At 37.9% G+C, this 7555-nt stretch overlaps 1 non-coding gene across 1 annotated transcript; it reads left to right on the top strand.

The window, feature by feature from the left end:
- The first annotated feature begins 2920 nt into the window (after positions 1–2920).
- On the top strand, positions 2921–3047 carry LOC139083161 (small nucleolar RNA SNORA31). The gene has a single exon (XR_011539728.1). It is a non-coding gene; the product is annotated as a small nucleolar RNA SNORA31 (small nucleolar RNA).
- Positions 3048–7555: the final 4508 nt, after the last annotated feature.

The raw sequence follows: 7555 nt of genomic DNA, 5'->3' as shown, positions 1-7555 counted from the left end.
AGCCCCCAGTACATAGTTGTATATTCTTCAACGTGGGTCCTTCTAGTTGTGGCATGTGGGACGCTGCCTCAGCATGGTTTGATGAGCAGTGCCATGTCTGAACCCAGGATTCGAACCAACAAAACACTGGGCCGCCTGCAGCGGAGTGCGCGAACTTAACCACTCTGCCACGGGGCCAGCCCCCAACATAATTCTTATTTTTAAATTAAATTTGATAATATACCTACATTCATTATGACTGTCTAAGGGGAGATAGTATTGCAACTTATTTCAAATTTATTTTGTACACATTTTTTTGTGTGTTAAGGAATTTCCATGGAACACACTGATCTAAGTGTCATTGTTACCAGTCACAAAGTGTGTGCCAATAGTCAATCCATTTAGCAAATGCTTATTGAAGACCAGGCACTAGATATACAGAGAAGGAGAAAAAGAAATTTAAAACAAATGGTTTAGGGGGTAAAAAATTAGTGCCAACTTGGCTTAGGGCACACATTTTCCAATTGTAGGAGATTTTGAATAACTTATAAACTAGGGATAAAGAGCATCCTGGGTTACAGGGAAATTCGTCTATGACGATACAGAGCAGGGTCTCCATGGCAGTCACTCCCGCAGCTCTGTGGTTCCCAGGTTTTGTCTCCGCTCTACACCCTGAAGACTGAATGCCTGGCCCCTTGGGCTGGGCGGAGCTGTGGGACAGTTCTGGCCAGAGGATTGTGAACACAGGCAAAATGAGTTTTCACCAAGCTATGGAATTCAATAACTGGTATAAGACCCTGAATATTTCTCCTCACCCTGCAGAGCTTGTGTCCCAGAGTGGTGAGGGACAGAGCCTCCTACAGGATGAACACGTAGAAAGAGTGAACAATGACTTTTGCTATGTTAATCAGCTGAGAGGTGGGAGTTGTTTGTTACCGTAGCAAACCTGCACCTGGTCTATCCTGATTGATAACACCTGGCAGCTTCTCGAATGTGGAATTATTGCTAGTTTCATTATCATGCTCCTCTCTTTTTGAAACTCATTTTGCTTGTAATCATGGGCCTTCTCCACAAGTTTGAGATTCCATGAGGGCATGGATCATAGCACAGTATTTTGCTACTGTGTTCCTAATCATATATTACATGATGCTTAACATATATAAGCATGAAATATACATTTGTGAATTAATGAATGATTGTATAATATAGTGTTGCACATCTTCTTTAAGGAATGAATTCACACAGCATACCATGAAATAACTCCTCAGATATCATTAGAAGGACAAAAATTTTGATATAAAACATATAAATAACATTTTATATAATTTTATAATTATGAATTACATATGCTTTTTATGTTACCAGACTTTCCAAGAATAAAACACAAGACGAGTTATTACTTTGGATATGGCACAGAAGAGGCAGCAAATATCCTCTGTGAGGAAGTGTTGCATTCCGCTGGTCCAGAGGCCCTGTTCTTACTGAAATACTATCTGGAACATCAAAACAATTGTCTAAATGCCCATATACACAACCACAACATTACATAGTATTTTTCATTATTTATTCCCACATCCCCATCATACCTTCCCTCCAATCAAACCTCAGTTTACCGAACTAAATATAAACAGCATCGTTCCTGATCCACATGTGAAAGGCTGACTGCTGCAGAGCTGTCCGCTGCACGGCGGTGGGATGTTTGGAATACTAAGCACGTCAGCGACAGCAGAGCAGCACTGAGGTCTTGGCTGTGCAGAGGCTTTTTCCCCTGATATTCTGGGAGACAGGTAGTGCATGTACCCAGCTGCAGGTGGGTAGAGTGAAGGCATAATGACATCAATTTGAAAGCTTTCATTACTGAGACAGCACCAAGACATTTTCAGGGTCATGTTATCTCTGCATTAAAAATCTATCCTCATTCTATTATTTGGGCCAAAGTATGGCAACTTGCCAAAATTTGGGCCTGTGGCATGGGCTTTGTGAAGAAACAGAAGAGCAGGATTGATCACCTAATGGAAACTCGGGCTCGACTCCACGATCCTGCTTGCCAGTTTGTCAATTACCTTTCATGTTGAGCCGCTTCTTGTGGAATAGGTAACACTGTGCCTCTTCAGAGAGGCAAAAAGAGAGACCATGCGCTCTAAAACTAGACTTGTATCAGGTACACATGTGTTGAGCAGCATGAGTTTGGCTACAGTGTACTCTTTTTCCTACAAAGCAAAATAAATTGCTCTAGATCTAGTTTAGAAAAGTTAACATTTCTTTTAGTGTTTTTGTTTTGTTTTGTTTTAATATCTGTAGCTAATATGCCTTATGGGAATTTATTTTTTTAATTATGTAAGAGGTTATTTCAAAAATAGTTTTTACAAGGATAAAATTATTCTGATTTTGACCAAGGAAAGTTTGGCTATTTTGATCATAAACTAAGAAACATCGTAGACATATTTTTTCAAGTAATGATTGGACCAGATACTCTTCATTTTCTCTGTACAGTTTTTATGTATGTTCAACCATAAAATATTTAAATTTAGTTGTATTTTACTAGAATAGTAAAAAAAAGTTAAAAAGACTAGTTACAAATTATTGTCCAATTTCTGGATGTTTGTGGTGATTCAAAATTTACCTAGAGTCTTTAGCAGAAGCTAAAGGAATCGTACGGAATGATCTGAGATATTCTAGAAAATATGAAAATCAAGCTTCTATTAAGGTAATATTTTTATTGGGAAAAGGCTCTACATTATTTATTCATTCCCCAAATATTTGCACATCCTTTCTGTACCTATCATTTTGCTGGCCTGGAAGGGAAGCAAAGATGATCGTATATGACCCTTGCTTATTATAAACTTAGGATACATAGGAAAATTATACTTTCTTAGTACCATAATATTTGGTGACAAAAATGTGTAGCATAAAAAACAGGATGTAAGAAATAGGAACACTGAAGCATCTATCTGACAGACCTGGAACAGGTCTGCTCAACTGTCTGCTGCTCAGATGCTAGAGAAAGTGTCCCTGGGCTTTCTGTATGTCCAATTGTGGCAGCCAAGATTGAATAAGGGAATAAATATAGCAGAAAAACATGGCAACACAGGGAAAAACATGAGAACTTTTGCAATTCAGAAATAACCTTGTAAACATGAAGAGCCTATTTTACTCAAAAAAGAATCTAAAATCTGAGTTGAAACAACAAAAAAAAAAGAAATAGAGCTAAAAATAATTACTATGACTTATTTAATCACAAATGTACTGGTAATCATGCTATACTTTTTCAGGGTTAACTAATGGAATTCACGAAGAGAATCATCTTCATTCATTTAGCTTAACACGATCATATCATAATAAATGAGAGGCAACCCACAAGCTTTAAAACCTATTTCTCCACAGTGCTTAAACAGAGCCTCATCTCGCTGGGGAAGGATCATTGCATGGACCTATGTAAGTAAGATATCTAACTTGATTTTACAAACATCCACACATGAGCTTTAATTTATATTCTGTCTTCCTCTCTCTCTCCCGTTTCCAGCACGTACTCAAATTATATGGCTTAATTGCAACCACCTGAGAGACAGCCTTAGCTGGCATGCTGAAATGAGGCATGGAATCTACCACTGCGGGCTTTTAAATTTTCTATGATATTTTACAAATGTGAGGCAGATTGCTTCCTCAATAGCGTATTTACACTAATATATATTAAAATATGTTTTTTCATAATACACTAGTAATGTTTAACATTCTAAATGGATCTTGGGAAGCCATAATATCTCACTGTAGTGATTTATCTATTTTTTTACAAATTTTATTTCAATGCATTTTCTAAATGGTAGTACTGAGAACATTTGTTAAAATCCCAGACTTATTATAAGAACATGTGTAACCTTTTAGTACTAAGCTTATGCTTCCAAATCATTTACATGTTGTCCAGTATCCAGGAAAAGACCAATTACTATGTTTTATTGTTGAAATAAATTTATCTTACATCTTTGATAATGATTGTATTTTGAGAAGACAATTTGTATTTGCAATCTCAGCTCTTAAGAAAAACACATCACATAATCACATAATACAAATTTTAAGATAACACAAAGTGTATACAAGGAAGTGTTCAGAATCCTAAGAATCAAATGAGTATTTGGATGTAACAGTTAAGATTGTTTTAAAACTTGGGGCTAGCCCTGTGGCCAAGTGGTTAAGTTCACGCGCACCACTGCAGGCGGACCAGTGTTTCGTTGGTTCAAGTCCTGGGCGCGGACATCACACTGCTCATCAAACCAAGCTGAGGCAGCATCCCACGTGCCACAACTAGAAGGACCCACAATGAAGAATATACAACTATGTACGGGGGAGCTTTGGGGAGAAAAAGGAAAAAATTAAAAAAGATTGTTTTAAAACAAAAGCAATTATAACTTTCCAAGCCAGGTATATACTGTGCTGTCCTGTTTCTAAAATATATAGATTTTTATTTTTTAGATTATAAAGAGAAGGTAAAGCTTAGATTACTTGCTCAGATTTGTTTCTTTTCTTGGGTAGAATTTACAGTGCTTGAAAGGATCAATAGCCCTTGCAAGAAAAATCCTCTAATTATCCAGAGAACAGGAGCAGAAAGACACAATAAATAAGCTCCATTGGAGGCTCAACCTGGCTCTCCTACAAGGACCTCAGCCGGGGCTCCTCTTTGGCAAAATTATTCAGCAGCCATGTCCTGTGTTTGGTGCCCATGAACTTCCAGGTGAGTTGGGCTTTTGCCTGCCTCTGGCACTGCTTGCTCTCACATCACTCCACACAGACCCAACTCTCAGAAGGGAGACTCTCCCAAGCAGCACTTGACACTCCAGATATCATTTTCTTAGTCTGTACTCTGTTCCGCTGCCCAATTTCCTGCCTGTGCGACAATAGCTTGGAAAACTTCTGACAGAGTGCCTATCTACTGACTCATGAATGGTTGAAGTCATCTTTTCTTGAGGGGTTTGCCTTTGGCAGATAAATCCTACAGCTCTATAAAGCCCTAGGAGATAAATAACAAATTTTTTTCAGGAAGCTTCAAAAAGGAAATACTTGAAAGAAATTTTGTAAACCAAACTGGACCTCATCTGAATATTGGAGAGGGACAGTGCATGGGTGCCACTATGCTCCTTGCAGGGGAAGCCACATTTTCTTTTTTTTAACTGCCAGATAATGCCTTTATTAGATAGGATGTTCCTGTGACATCCTGTACTTCCTTTTATTTTAGTAATTTGATAGGTATGCAGACAGATTTAAAATCTGTTCTCTCATCAGGATTCATGTAGGTTTTGGAAACTAAATTACATTAAATAGAGTTAAACTACTTCTTTCACTGCAGGAATTTTTAGAGGATTCAAGAGAGTAAAGCACCGTGCAAAAGAAACATATCGTGAGGCAGTTTCCGAAAGTCCGTTTACTGTAACTCATTTGTGCCTGTGTATGCATGTGTGTGAGCATGTATGCCAGCTATTACTATCGCTCGGAAATAATTTTCTCTGAAACAGGAAACAGTGGGCCAAGATCTAGGTAGATATAGAGAGATTTTTGAAAATTATTTTCCATCTTCACGTTTACTTTTTATGATCTGTGCTGTCTTTCCTAACTTACTGATGATGAAGGTATTAGAAAACACACAGCTGCAAACAATATCCCTGCTACTAGCACCTCAGGAGGGTCCTGTTCTGAATGAGGATTTTCCAGTGAGCCTTGGGTGGAAATAAGTAGCACAGAAAACCAAGGGTTTACAAAAGAATCATACAGGAGTCTTGAGAACAAACATCTCTGAATTGGGGTGACATTCATGTTTGTAGACACAAATCTGCTGCCTTTCTCAATAATGGTGTCTCTGTTTATTACAGAACCTGGATTGTTATGGAAATGGATTTGGGGTAGGATGGGAAGGATGAGGTAATGTTGATATGGATTTGGTCGCATGAATGTTCACTTTTTTAGACTGAGGCTGCAACGGCAAAATTGACAATCAGTTTACTGATATGGGAGGTATAAACAAAAGAACTGCCTAAGATCCTGTGCACCAGACCCCCCTCTGTCTTCACTTCTCAATTTGGATCCCCAGGGAGATCATGATTAGAAAATCAAGCATTACTGTCTTGAGAGAAGATTGAATTGCAGGAAATGCAAAACAGTGTGAGAGATTTTATTTGGCATAGAGGACAGTTTTGCATTTCTCAAGTCATGGCACAGGAATATCACCAGTATGACTCAGCTACATTCTTTTAATCTCAGCTTGTCTTGTGCTGCGGAGTTATTATGTAAATTAAGAACAAGTATTACAATCCGTTGATGCAAAGGCATTCTATGGGAATAGGCTGAAAGGGCTAATGAACATCTTGAAATGTCGAGATGAGGATATCTTTGAACTTCAAAAAAATCAATTAAATTTGACTGTTATATTCGGTTGCAGACAGGAAAAACCTTTAGATACAGTAATCAAAAATAATATCTACTTAACATTTAAATATGTACTGAGTTTGATTGGAGACAATTGGATGTCCTCTAAAAAAAGTCACAAGTATTTATAGATTCTGTAGAGCTGAAAACCACCCAGACAAAGAACATTACAAATATGATGTGAATAGTGTGATGCCTCTCTTTTAAGAAAGAATAAAATTAAAGTAAAATATCACAATTTCAGCATATATGCATGCAGAATATGTTCATCCAAATAGAAAGTGCTGAAATTTACCTCTTATTGTCAACAAAATATTTTACTAATTGAAGGTAATTAGACAATTGCGAAATTTAAACTTAACCTATAACTTTAGAAACGTCTCTCTAACTGAAGAGCAAACATGCATTTTACTTCATGGCAACTATGTTCTAGGCACTTTAAAAGAAAAGCAATATACATTAATAATGTAAGATTTCGGTTCACAAGAGGTTCACAGTCAGTGAAGTGAATAATGCATATTTAATTAATTACAGTACTGTAAGTCCTGTATGTAGCATGCTTTGTTGTGTGGGTGATCAGAATTGGCCACCCCAAAATGTGTATCTTCAGCATGATAATTTTCTTTTCTTTTTGTTGGTGAAGAAGATTGGCCCTGAGCTAAGATCTGTTGCCAATCTTCCTCTTTTTGCTTGAGGAAGTCTGTGCCTGAGATAACATCCATGCCAATCTTCCTCCATTTTGTATGTGGGATACCACCACAACATGGCTTGATGAGCGGTATGCAGGTCAGTGCCCAGGATCTGAACCACTGAATCCCGGGCTGCTAAAGTGGAGTGCGTGAACTTAACCACTATGCAACCAGGCCAGTTCCTGGCTTGATAATTTTTAAGAACAAAAAAACTCAGAAAGAAACTTTGACTTTTCCCCTAACTGCCTAAAAGAATTTAAGATAGAAGGCCTGTCCCAGAAAGGAGCTATCAGCATAGATAACTCCAAGTACGGTAGTCTGAGAAGATCCTCGCCACGCCCATTTTTATCAAAGTTCTGTCTCGGAGATCACATTGTCTATAGATGGTCCAGCAAACATTTGTTTACCAAACATTTGCTTTTCCAACTGCATGTGAAATGCCTTCTACCCCTTTGAAGTCCCAAACCACTACCCCC

This window comes from Equus przewalskii, chromosome 4, assembly GCF_037783145.1.
Source record: "Equus przewalskii isolate Varuska chromosome 4, EquPr2, whole genome shotgun sequence".
NCBI lineage: Eukaryota > Metazoa > Chordata > Mammalia > Perissodactyla > Equidae > Equus > Equus przewalskii.
This window is presented reverse-complemented; position numbering and strand designations above follow the sequence as displayed.